We start from the raw sequence: 14107 nt of genomic DNA on the forward strand, positions 1-14107 counted from the left end.
GCTTCTTTCACCTGAACTGAACTGAACAGAAATGACGGTGGTAGGAAGAGACACTGGTTAGGCTGGGGGACATGGTAAGAAGGCACAAAAATAGAAAACAGCAGAGCCTATTTTGGGAAACTGTTTCCCATGGCTGGAGTCTCTACAGGTCACTGCAGCATCAGAAACCACCATACTGCTTGCAGGTGGCTGTGGCTCTTTGGGGACAGCTCAGATCCTTAGCTCTTTCCAGTCTGCACTGTAGGTAGGGTGCTGGACCTCATTTCAGGCTGAGTTTCATTAGCACCCCAGGGAGCCACATGTGCCTTCTTGGTCTGGACCCCAGGGACCTGTGAGCTGGTCTCTGTCCCACAGCGGTGATCTGTGCTCACTTCCAGTTTGTGCTGAAACCTTCCCCAGTTTGCAAAGAGAAGGGCAAAGCAACCTGCAACTCTTGGGTGCAGGTGAGGGCAAGGCAGAAGGCTCATTTGCTTAATCAGGCTTAACTGAAGCCCAACCTGTGAGCTTGGTGTGCACGGAAGAGGCAGTAATTGTCCTGGCTTGGACGAGGGAGTGACTCATTTTGCTTTGCGCTAGGAGCACAGCAAGAGGTCATGAGGAGTGTCCTGTAAATACCTCTACACACAGAATGGCTGGACTTCTGCTCTGGGCTACAAAAGAAGGGCACAGAGGGGATCAAGCAGGAGAGGGGGGAAAGGAGGGAGATTACTGTGCAAGAAGGAGGCAGGAAGTAGCTGCGATAGCACTGGGTAGTGGATAATTAAGGCTTGAGAAACCTGGGGCTGTTTCCTGCACCGACACTGAGCTGCCAGGGGACCTTGGTAGGAGAAAGGGAGAAATCCAGCCACTGTCATGAGAGACTTCAGGAGCTCTTAGAGATGGACATGGACAAAGCAGAGAGGGCCAGGGGCTCCAGCAGCCTTAAGAGAAGGAAGCACAGCTAGAAGGCAGCTCCTGTGGGTGTGGGAGCCTCAGCAGGACAAACCAAGAGACCTTGGCAGTGACCTGGGGGAGAAGTGACCCAAGCGTGAGGCAGCCAGTGCTACTGGAGCAGAAAAGAACAAGGAAAGCAGAAAAGCTTTCCCCGCCCTGGCTGCCCTCCTCAGAGCACTGCTAATATTAGAAAGGGGAAAGCAGGACTGGGCGGAGGCCTGAGGGAGCGGTGGGGAGGGGAAACAAGAGCCTGTGCTAGATCAGGGGTGTCTGCAGCCCTAGTGGCCCCTAACGGGTGAGGGACAAGGTGGGGCACTGCAAGCCCGGCTGTGTGTGGGGTCTGTCCCCAGGGCGCATGTGCAAAAAGCAGCTCTGGGCAGGGCGGGAAGTTAGTAGGTCTCCCTTGGCATGTCTGTAGGGTCCCCTTGGCATTTCAGGGGTTCACAGGCTTCTGGGGCCAGTTCTTCCTCTTGCGCTGCCATGCGCCATGCTACAGTGAAGTCTCCGGCTTGGTGCATATGGGGGGGAGGGGGTGAACAGCTCTGCCTCGACTCCCCTCTGCTGCTCCATGGCTGGAGCACAGCAGCGCTGGCAGCTCACTCTGTGCTGCCTCTGTCCTTCGTCCCCCCGTCACCTGTCTGTTCCCTGAGCAGTTCTCTCTCCTTGACATGCTCCTGCCGTTCCAGTTGGATGCTTCCTACCTCAATCCCTTCTGTTGCATTGCTCTGCGAAACCGCTGCCCAGTTCCACCCCAGAAGTGGCTGCATTGCAGCAGTAGGTGGAGTGATTACTACGCCACTCCTGTGAAGTGCTCTGGGACCCCTCAGGATGAGAAGCTGCCTGCAGCCGAGGGAAGGCAATGAGATTATTGGCTTTGCTATCTGGGATGGTTTATGGAGGAGAAGTCGTGCTCTTCCTTGGTGAGGGGAGAGAGCGGCTGCCACAGGAAGGAGGAGGGCACATGCTGGGCCCTCCTCAAGGTCAGGGAACCTGGCCTCCACTTGTCGCGGCCAGAGGAGCTCCTGGGCTGGAGGAGAGAGCAGAGAGCTTCTTCCTTGGCCCTGCTGTAACCACAGCCAGAGAGGGAGGATCCAGAGTCCACATGTGCAGGCAGGGTCACCTTCAGTCATGCAGGACAGCCCGCCAGCTGCTCTCCGCCGGGCTTCTAGTGCCTCTGCACAGGGCTGAGGCCTTGCACTTGGCAGGACCTGGCTCAGCCTGGAAGGACCAGCCCAGCCTGGAGTGTGCAGAGCCGGCAGGCACTGCAGTGGGGCAGGGCACCTGAGCATGGTAACAGCCCAGCCCTGCCTGTTGCCTTATTGCATCAGTGGGAGAAACAGGGGCTCCAACACGACTTCCCCGGGCACAGCTGGCTCTAGGGGGCAGCCGGCCAGGGTCTTGCCTCAACCTCTGTGGGCTGACATGAGCCTAACACCAGTTCTGCCACCCTGTCAAGTACAACTGAGGCCTCATGAGACTGAGAAGGGGACGGCACATAGAAAGAGTCTGGAAAGAACAGAAGGAGCTTTCTTGGCTTATAATGGCTGAGAAGAAGGGATTAATGAGCTGGGACCCATGGGGTGGCCACGGGTGTGATGCACGTGGAAGGGATGAGCAGACCAAAGCCAGTGGGAGGCACTGACCTTAGCTCATCCTGTTCCACTTCTGTCCTCTGAAGTCAAAGGCTTTGGTACCAGCCAGCCTTGATGTGCATGTATTGAGGAGAGTTAGATCTTCCCCACAGGAGGCTGCTGCTTTGATGGCCACGAGCAAAGGAAGCACTTTATGAAGAGCCCTCAGCCTCACTCGCGCCAGCAGCACACAGCTCCTGCAAGGGACAAGCTGCTGCCTCCCAAAGCCATTTTGCTCAGGCTGCTCTGCTCCCCACCCCGAGGAGCAGGGGCAGCGCTGGCCGCAACCACCTCTTGCCCGGGACCTTGTGAACAGACGGTGTCTCGTGACGTGGCTTAGCCCGACAGCTTGTGCGTGGTGATTGTGGAGCCAAACTCCATGGGGCAGCCTGGTCTGGAGGCCTGAAGGACAAGGTGACCAGCTCGGCTGCTATCTACAGGGAGAGGGAGGCTGTCCAGCCAGCCCACCCCACCTCGGGCTTGTGTCAGAGGCTGCTTCGTGGCATTGCATCGGTGGGCGGCTGTCAGATCAGTGGCTCATTCCTGAGGCTCTATCTGGGGCTGATGAGAAGCTCTCCAGCCTGCATCTTCCCTCCAATACCTCCATAAAGGGTCGCCTGTGGTGCCGTCTTAACCCACCGTACAAGAGGCCCATTGCCTACTGAGATCCACTCTGGTTGCCGCATCCTGGTCTAGGTGATCACACCTGTTGCTGAGCTCTTAATCCAGCGCCTTTCCTGTGCTTCCTTCCTGGCACAATCTCCACGCAGCCCTCGAGGACCCCAGCACATTGTTTCCTGTGACAACATCTATTGGTCTATCTTAGAGCCCGGCGATGGGAGGCGTGATGGCCACCTTAAGCCTGGAGGCCCGGCGTCGCTTCAGCCAACGGGGGAGGCAGATCTTCTTCTCAGACTCCCGCAAAGGCAGCGACAGCAGGTGCCGCCAGACAGGTAACGGGGCCAGGCTTTCAGGCACGGGGAAGATGGAGGGCACGGGGAGAACGGCAGTTCATGAGCCTGAGGCATGTGTGAGTCACTCTGCTGCAATCTCTTTATCGGCTGCCATAAACTACAGCAGCCCTGGGACTGCTCTGTTTTATGCTAGGGGCTGTTTATCTGCAGAGCTTCCCATGAGCCAAAGAGGACAAAGGGGACTTGTGAGTGCCTTTGCCACAAGCCTCCTGGACTGGGCTGTCAGGAGACACAGCACTGAATCTCAACCTGTGCTTCTGGTCCCTGCTCTGCCTGTTCCCTGCTGTGCGGTGCGACCTTGGGAAACACACTCTCCCGCCTCTGCGCCCTATTGTTCCATTGCTTAAACAGGGAATAATGTTGCTAATTCATGTGTAAAATGTGCTCCAGGAGCACTAAGCATTATTGCGGCTGTCCCCATGAGAGATGGCTGCTGGGCAGCTGCCGATTTAGTCCAGCATTTATGACAAGCTGCTCACAGAGGCTAGAAACTTCTTGTGCTCCCACCAGTGAAACAGCCCAGCACCAGCTTAAACCAGAGAAGATTCCCACCTGCCGTGCCCATGCAGTGCATGATTGTACGGGAAACTCAGCCTCCTGCAGCTGCCGTGCTGTCCAGATCTTGCCTTAGTCTATCTGAGAACTCTGCTGCCCATAGCGGTACACCTGGAGGAGGGCTGAGAAGGCTCATCACCCTGTCGGAGGGCACAGCTTCTTCCAGGATTGGGCTCATGTACTGGGTATTTGAAAAAGAAGTAGAGCCATAACGAATCTAATGAGACTGGATCGAGAGGACAATAGTGCAGGAATCCTCAGGGCACCTTCTCCTTGGAGCTGTCACTTGTATGAGGTTCTCAGCTGGTTGCCCAGCTTCATGACTGGAAGATATACTTATGATCACAATGTTTTGCACAGTGTTTTGACATTTCTAGGCCACGATGGGGCCCGGAAAGTGCATCCTGGGAAAGAAAGGAGAATTCAAGTTCTCTGGAAAAGTTTGCTAGATTTTAGCTAGTGCTTTTAGTACTGATTGAGATGGAAGCTCATACTGGGATGGAGCTTTTCCAGCTCTGGGAAGCCATTTCCACGTTTGAGATCTGACCCAAGCATGAACGAGGAGCTGTTGTGTCATCTGTGGTATATTAAAGTTGTTGAGGCTTCACTCAGGTTTGTTCCATGTTGCATACTATACAAAGGCACCCAGGGGTGCAGGGCTTTCACTGGGAGTAGGACACACATTGCCACTGACTTTCCATAGGAATTAGGGTCCTGATTGCTCTTCGTGCCTCTTTGAAAAGCTCCCCACATCACCTCCTGCTATAATGAGCCCCACTTGGAGCTTGCAATCTAATGACAACTGCATGGAGAGGCTGTGTGTAGCTTAAGTCTTAGCCCAGTTTCCTGATTCAAAGATTTCTGGTTGAGTTTCCAACCACCACTCGGACTCTTGGATATGGCCACTCATCACTGTTCCCACCTCTTCCCATTAATTCTGGGAGCCCCATGTCCTTAGGCTTTGCATCTTCCCAGAGATGAGCTGACAGAGCATCTTGCTTCACAGTTGGCTGGAGAAGCCATGGCAAGATGGATGGCTCTGAAAAGTGCAAACTTGAGAGAAACTTCAGCCTTGTTGGAACACCAGCAGGATGAACATCTCCATGGGAGCCCACTTTCCTCCAAGTTTCATTTCTTTGCTTCTCTTCCAAAAGCAGGAAAAAGATGGGTGGTGACTCCTGTCTCCCAGCCCCATGCTCATCCTCTCAGCCTACTTGACATGTGCAGAACACTGCCCCTGGCTGGGTTTTCGGCAGTGGGACAACAACATCAGTAGGCATATCTGAGCTTCATCCTTACTAACTTGGGTACCAATAGCAGTGAAGACAGGGCAGCACAGGTTTCTGTGTGGGCTGGCTTGCACCCACCCCTCTTTGCATTGTAGACAGGCTCTGAGTGAGGGAGGCAATTGCATATGGATTCACACCTAGACACTACAGTGGTGGATGTCGTATTTGTTGCATGATTTTGGGATGGCACCACTAGATGTTGCTTGTTTGTTCTGTGTGTGCACACACTGGTAATTGTCAAGGGTTAAAACCTTCCTCCCTCCCTTGGTGTGTCAGAGGACTAACATGTGGGGTTTTAGTGGCTGCATAAGACAGATGATAATGTGTAGCTCAGGGCTGGGATTTCACCCTCCATAGGATTTCTGCAGTGTTCAAAGCAATCTTGGTATTTCCACAGCAGCTCTGGTCTCTTGGGGTCTGCTCCCAGTGACGTCCATGGCAGAAGGCAGCAGAGATGGGGGCAAAACAGAGAGGTTGCCAAATCCTGTGATTTTATCAAGTCCCTTGGTATTTGGTGAGGGTTTTTTTCTGTACTGGTGGCTGCAGTCAGGAAGATTGCATGAGAATTGGCACTTTTCTTTAGAGAGAAAGAGTGCCTGGTTTACAAGGCGGGATGGAAACATTATGCAGCCACCGCCAGAAGGCTCAAACGGGGAGACAAATAAAAAGAACCTGATTATTACTATTTCAGGCATGTTATTTTTAGGCTCTCTTGTTATTTTGGGACCAGATTCATGACTCATGGGACAGTTGAAAACACTGAAAGTTGCAGTCTGCCTCTGTCATGGCTACGCCAATTTATATGCAGTTTCCCTGCCACAGTGAGAGCACGATTAGGTCTGTGTTTACCAGGATGCCATCCGGATACAGCTTTATGGCCGTGGCAGGTGGAAGTCTGTAAACACAGATGTCCTATTGCTACTTATTCTTTACAGCTCTGCAAGGATCAGGGGCAAAACTCGTCCACTTTAACCTGAAAAATGGGTTCAGATATCTGTGTTACTGTATGTCCCGTCCCATGAGCACAATCACTGTTTTCCAACCCACTCCTCACTGAGTCCTGCAGTCACGTGAGACTAGAGGGCAACAGCTGGGATAGAGCTCTGTGCTTCCTGCTTCTGTCCCCCCAAGCTCCTACTGTCAAGGAGACTCCCCAACAGCGGTATGGGATGTATGACACACTGCTGGGCCATTTTGATTGCATCCCTTGGAGGGAAGCAGGGCAAACCCACAAAACAGCCAATGACTGAATTTTGTCACACACTGAATGAACCACCCCGGGCTGTTCTTAGCATCAGATGTAACTTGCAGTCTGCCTCCAGACAGCATGCAGAGATAGATGTTGTGGGTCCCTATATTACAGCACTGCTGTGTATGGTTTTAATACCACCATGGGTTTCATAGCCACCATGATCACTGAGACACTGCAGCGAGGCCAGAAGCCAGGCTATTTCTCAGGTCCCTGCACTAAGCCGAGGGTGACCTGCTACATGCACTGTGCACTGGTTTTACATTGAACAGGAGAGGGCACCCTCTTTCCTGCTCATGCTAAACAGCTTGATAAGCATGTTGCTAATGCTAACATTTGGAAGCAAGCAAATAGCTCTTAAGCTTTCACAGCTGATGTGGAGGAAGTGCTTGTTAAAGATGGGCCCACTTGCTGTGAGGCTGGTACTCCTCTGGTATCTCTAGCCGCACTATCAGTCTGTCTCGCTGTCTAATGTAGCTGTCCCAATATCACCTCAGGGGGGACAGCAGTGCTGCTCTCCCCATTCTACAGATAGAGAACTGCAGCACAAAGGCTATAAGGGAGTTGCCTGAGTTAAGCCAAGAAGTCTGAGGCAGATGAGGGAATTGATTGTGGGTCTCCCATCCCTTGCTCTTGCTCTCTAGTCTAGTAGATTGGATATATGGCAAGGATTTCAGGGTCCTTTAGTGTGTACATTACAGTAGGACTTGCAAACTATTGCACTAGGTGCTGTACACACATGCAAATAAACCGCTGCGTCCAAAGAGCTTTAATCTGTCTCGTCTATTTTGATTGCATCTTGCAGGCAGGGAATAAGGAGGGGAAATGACTTCCAAAAGTTATTCGGCAGTGTGGCAGCCAAGGCAGCAGAAGAACCCAGGTGTCCAGGTCCGCAGGAGTGCCTGAACCTCTAGACCAATTTTCTGTCTGGATTCAAGTCACCCCAAATCTTGGGTGCATCTGACTTCAATCTTCCCGTTGTTCCCACCACTGTCTCCAGGCAGCCCCGGGAAGGGAAGAGCCATGATCAGCTGTAGGGAATTCATGGACATGATCCTGTTGGTAGAGAGAAGTGATTTGCAATGGCTGTAGAACAGCCACGCTGCTTAAGAGCTTGGTACTCCCCTGGACCGGGAGCTGGGCAGCCCCTTATTTTGTAGCTTCCGCGTCTAACCAACCATTCAGGCACAGGGCAATGATGCAGCCGAGGAGAAGCCGAGGATGATGCTCTCCTCGGCTTCTGAGACTAGGGCTGATGCTGGCATTATGCCCCACTCCAGCAGGTTCCCACAGCATCCCCTTTGCCAGAATGCCCCGGGGAGTGGGTGTCACCACTTTGGAGAGGGCTGGAAAAAGGATGGGCAAGATCAGGGGGCTGCTGTGATCATGGTCTTTCGTGCATCTAAGACAGGGGCAGGCAATTATTTTGAGCAGAGGGCTGCTTACTGAGTTTTGGCAAGCCATCAAGGGCCACATGACAGGCAGCCCAGGGCAGATAAATATTAATTTTCTAAATCTTTTAGGGGCCCCGCAGGCTGGATAGAATGGCCTGGTGGGCTGCATCTGGCCCCCGGGCCACGTTTTGCCCACCTCTGATCTAAGAGCAGTGGTAGCGGTGACTGGCCAGCACACCCCACCTGCCCCGTCCTGTTTGGCTGTGGAGGGCTCAGACGGAGGAACAGGTAAACTTAGAGTGGGATCGGGGCCAGGCTGTGGGGAGCCTGAGCCAGGTCAACAGCCCAGTGCCTTGGGAGTTGTTTTCCTCCCTGTGCAGCGAGGCGAGGAGAGCTGAGCGGGTAGGGCACTTAGGTCTAGCCATAGGCTAGACATGGAGCTAATGGCTTACAGGCATGACTTCATCCTGATGCAGTCCCTGCATCTTTCTGAGCCTTCGTTTCCCCACCTGCAGCACAAAGGCTGAAACGCTTTCCTTTTCCGGATCTGGTCTATGTACTTCCAAAGCTCCCTGGGGTGGGGGCTGCCTTGTGCTTTGCCTTTGTACAGCACCGAGCGCCCCATGTGGCCAGGACCTCCATAGTAGCCTCCAGATGCTCGTCATAGTAATGAGGCAACTGCCACGGTAGCTGATGACGCGCAACGCCATTCAGCTTCAAGATCCCCCCACCCTTTCCAGAGGCCCTGTTTGGCCCGTGCTGCTCATCGACCGCCCGTGTTAAGTACCCGATTGGCTGGGGCCCAGGGACACAGCTAAACACACAACAATACAAAAAAAACCCAAATAAATATTTACAGCCATTAGAACAGGGGAGGGAGCGGGGCGCTGATTGATTACCTTCGATCGTGCGCAGCCCCAGCAGGATCAGACCTGCTAACTCATGCTTTATTAAAAACAAGCTCTTTCCTCTCTGGCCTTTAATAATTCACAGCGCTAATTGTCCAGAAACACAAACTTTAAAATGCCAACTCAGGGACTTCAGCCTTGCCAGGCCCCTCCTGTGCCACCGCCATCCTGTCCCACACATTCTCCACGTACCTATGTTCAGCATCCTTCTGTCCCCTCCCTTCTCCTCCCTGCTTTCATTTGTCCGTCCTCCCATGAAGAGCAGTTGGTCGTGCCGACACGAGGGAGTTTCACAATTCACTAGGACAGATAGCACCATCCAGCCACCTTTCTGCAGATGTGGTTGTCTCTGTGTAAATGCACCTGATCCTGCTCTAGCAATACCTGCAAGGGAAGCTGTTCCCCATGGTGTAGGACACCTTTATACCACGTAACGGCATCCAGGTAACAGCATCCAGCGGCTGCATCGGGATGACATCACTCCCCTGAGCATCCGAACTGTGTCTAGAATTTGCCCATGCCTGATGGCATCTGCTGCCCTGTTTCTGCCAAGTCAGGCCCTGGGGTTTGACTTACACACGCAACTTGCTAGCAACAGCTGCAATCAATAGAGCACAAAGGCCTTCTGCAGGAGTAGCAGCAGGAGCCATTTCTGGTGCAGCCCCAACCCTAGTGCTTAATGGAGGGAAATCCACTGCAACTTTTTTTGCAGGTGGGGAAGGCCTGGAGCAATCTGGCAGGTGGATCCTTTTTTCCCTTCTTCAATGGTAATTTCTCTCTTCTGGCTTTGTGTGATGTGAGGAGGATTGCTTTAATTGAGGAGGCAAGGCTTGCAAGTAGCCCTGCCCCCTGTGGAGGAGTGTGCATGGGAGCAGAGGTAGCTCATGGAGCTAGGATACCATCAGCTTCTTGCCTTACTTTGCACCATGGGATCTGGGTTGGCCCCAGTTGGGTTCCAGTTCTGCCCGCCCTATGCCAAATGCTATCCACCATGTCACAGGCAAAGGCCTCCCACTGTACCATGTCCAGTTTTGGGCCCGCCACTACAGAAAGGATGTGGACAAATTGGAGAGAGTCCAGCAGAGAGCAACAAAAATGGTTCGGGGGCTGGGGGACATAACTTCTGAGGAGAGGCTGAGGGACCTGAGCTTATTTAGTCTGCAGAAGAGAAGACTAAGAGGGGATTTGATAGTAGCCTTCAACTACCAGAAGGGGGGATACAAAGAGGATGGAGCGAGACAGTTTTCCGTGACGACAGATGACGGAACAAGGAACAACGGTCTCAAGTTGCAGCAAGGGAAGTTTAGGTTGGATAGTAGGAAAAACTTTTTCACTAGGAGAGTGGTGAAGCATGGGAATGGGTTACCTAGAGAGGTGGTAGACTCTCCATCCTTGGAGATTTTTAAGACCTGGCTTGACAAAGCCTTGGCTGGGATGATCTAGTTGGGGCTGGTGCTGCTTTGAGCAGGGGGGTGAACTAGATGACCTCCTGAGGTCCCTTCCAACCCTCATGTTCTATGACTTATATCCCAGCACCCCACTATTGTCCCTAGGAGCCTTCACCACTCATACACCGAACACCCTGCTTGCTCTGTTTCCCACCACTCTGTGAGCAGAGCTCTTCCCTGAGCCATCTGCAATGATGCCCAACTCCCTGGTGGTGGATAATTTACAGTCTGTGGATCTGAAGGAGGAAAATTACCAGGAGTACTGGGCCCTGAAGGTTAGGAGCAGCAGCAGCAGCTCAAGCCTCTTCCACCACTGTGGTCCATGCATCATTTGTAAACAGCCAAGGCTTTTGGAGGCCTTCGGAGCAAACGTCTGTGTTCACTGTGGTTTAGAGCTGCTTGAGGGGCAGCCCTAAGTGCAACCCAGGTTGTTTTTTCTACTGTGGATTCAGGGCTGAAGCATGAAATACAGTAACTCAGGGGTTGCTCTGCTTTACAGCTGCTCAGAGGGGCTTGTCACAACCCAGAGTCTCTGTTGCACTGTGGACTCAGGAGACCCCTGTTTCCCCTGACCAGTGCCACCCTCACAGCCCTCCTCTGCCACGATCTGCATTGGGAGCCATGTAGGGGTGACTACTGATCCATTCAGATGAGCCTCTCTGCAGGGCATTGGGCTCCCAGCAGCTCAGTGCAGGGCTCCCATCCAGGCGCACTCCACAGACACAGAGAAGGGAGTAGCCTGCACGCTCCCAAGCCCTGGGACAAAGCGGCTTCTGTCCTAGGCTGCACTGGACAGGGCTCTTCCTCTGCAGGTCTCCAAGCCCCTTGCAGACATGACAGCCCTCATCCTCCAGCTGAAATGTCCATCAGCCTCATTTGCAGGTGTGCTCAAGGATGGGGAAACTGAGGGACAAAGATAGGTGCAAGTGACTTGCGCAAGGCCGTGTGCCAAGTCAGTGGCCCTGTCTGTCCCTTTGCCCTGTTTCTTAGGGTTCCCAGGCCCATCCAAGTCCCTCTGCAGGGTCCCAGCAAGTCCCAGAGGCAGCTGTAATCCAGGGCCCCCTTTGCTCCATGCCTGTACTGCAGGGCACTGAGTGAAAGGAGATTAGTGGCTCTGCGCTGCACCCTGTGGGTCTCACTTCACCCCCCTCAGTGTCTAACCCTTGAGGATAAGAAACAGCTGATATGGTCAGTTCAGGCACTCGGTCCCTGGGCAACTTCCATTTGTAGCAACCTTGGCCTTGGGTTCAGTCGCAGAGAGGCCAGATGCAATAGGCACTCATGGGCTGGGGGGCTGGGGCCAAGAATTGGGAGGAGGGGGGCAGGCCTTGGGAAGGTGCAGGAGGCATGGAGGGAGGAGAGATTTAGCACTATATGTGTGACAGCTGAGTGGGTTCGGGAGGAAGGTGAGCCTGCAAAGGGCAGGCAGGCAGGCGGGGAGGGAACGCAAGCATTTTGGATAAGGTTCAGGTAATCATCTGAGCTCTTCACAGCTCATCCAGACTGAGCCATTTAGCCAAGCCTCAGAATGATCCATCCATCACCGCACAGATTTCCCGCAGCCCCATTCCCTCAATCCTGCAGGACAAGCAGGGGCCAAGGGACGATGGCCAAGGCTCTGAGCTCTCTGGGTGGCAAGGGGGAGCCCAAAGGGCTCAGCCTTCCCTTTGGGACTCTCAGCAGCCTTTTGGGGCAGTGGGATAGGGATAATCCAGCCTCCCTGTTTTCACTTTGCCCTGCATGGTGTGGACACCCCAAAGTGGCAGGGCTGTAATTTAGAGGCATGGAGGCCTGGGGACAGGAAGCATCACTGGAACTACTGCTCCCATCTTACTGGGACCCAGGTGGCACCTGTTTAGCAGCACAGTGCTGCTGTGACCCAGGCTGAAGGAACAGTGGATACCCATTGGAGCCCAGTCAGAATGACACTAAAAGTAGGGTAGCTGGTTCTCAAGGAGGGGCAGCTCAGCTCAGCAGCCGTCTGGGGCTTTGCAGCTAAGCACAAGTGAAGAGCATCACACCCTGCCTCATGCCCTGAGCATCTTTTGCAGGGAGGAAGAGGCTGGCAGTGATGGGGAATTTCACAGCCCTGGCCCTGCAATGGAGGACAAAGGCAAAGAGGGGTAGGGATAGGTTGGTGATGCTCTTCTGGACCCGTCTCCATGCTTTAAGGACTCCAGTGACTTGGGAGCTCAGCAGGGCACTTCAAAGAGGACAGTAAGAGATGCTGGAACTGAGCAAACCCAGGCTGGGAGGGGAAACTGAGGCAGGATTCACCCAGCCAGGTGATGGCAGAAGCAGGAATAGAGCCTAAGTCTCCTGAGTCCCAACGCTGTGCCCTCCCCACGAGATCCTCTGGCATTTCTATGAGGCCTTGTCCTCAGAAGCTATACACACCGTTTATATGCAGCAACTTTTGGGGTGGAAAGCAGCCAGCAGGGAACAGGAGTGCTGTACAGAGTCAGAGAAAGGCAGGGCCCGATGAGACTGAAGAGATTTCCCAGCCCAGGCCCCTGCACTGAGGCAGGATTGGGTATACCTAGATCATCCTTGACAGATGCTGATCTAAGCTGTTTTTAAAAGACTTCAGTGAAAGCAGTTCCATAATCTCCTTGGGCAGCTTCTTCCAGCTTCTTCTCCCTGGGCAGTGTTTTCCAGCCTGAAAGTTTTTCCAGAAACCCTTTTTGCCACAAATGAAGCTGGTCTTTTCTTGCCTGTCTCAGTGGATATGGAGAACAAGTGATTGCCATCCTCTTTATTGATCGCCTTTTGCATACTGGAAAATTATTACCATGCCTCCCTTCCCATCTCTTTTTAAGATGAAACAATCCCATTTCCTTCCATCTCTCCTCACAGCTCACACCTCAGAACCTCTTCTCATTCTCTTAGCTGTCCTCTCAGCTTTGCCAGCAACTTTTTGAGTGTGTAGCGCCCAGAACTGGATACAACACTGGGCTGAGGCCCCCCCAGCACAGATCAGAGTGAGATGCTTTCTGAATCCTAACCCTGTCCTCCAGAGAGCCTGCAACTCCTTCCTGCTTGGCGTCATTGTAAATGTTATAATCACCCATGGGCAGATCTAGGATTTTGAAAAGTGGGGTGCAGGTGGTGTGGTGTATCATCACACATAGCACAATACATATTTTTCTCCAGGTAAAAAGAAACTAGAAGCTTAACTAACACGCTAGGGGCCTAGGGCTATAATCAGTTTAAGATCAAAGCAATAACAAATATAGCTTTATCGGAATACACATTCCTTTGCTATATAACATATTTTGTACTAAAAACAGAACAACCTAGGCAAAATAATCAAAAAATATTTCTTTAGCCCTGTGATCATTAGCATTAACTGCATTCTTTCAGGTTCATAAAACAAAATCATGTTTTCTGGAGTATCTTGGCAGTGACTGCAATACTTCAGTGAAAGTTATTGCCACACCTGAGTTAATGTTTTCATATCTGACTTAATGTTTTTAGCTAGAGTTAAAAACAAGTTTGCCCGAGCACCACACTGGGATCAGTGCAGTCCAGGCAAGATCTGCATTCAAAGGGAGCAAATATTCCATTGTTGTGGGCTTGGGATTGATGTCAATAAAAATGACCTCAACAAGGGAAGCTCAACCACCACCCCAGGTGCTAAAGATGCAGGGCTGTGAAATAGGAGTTGCATTACCAGGAGGAACTAGGAGACAGCAGAAGAAAGAATAGCTTGATGCTTAGGGAAAG

This window comes from Alligator sinensis, unplaced genomic scaffold (assembly GCF_000455745.1).
Source record: "Alligator sinensis unplaced genomic scaffold, ASM45574v1 scaffold453_1, whole genome shotgun sequence".
NCBI classification, from domain to species: Eukaryota; Metazoa; Chordata; order Crocodylia; family Alligatoridae; genus Alligator; species Alligator sinensis.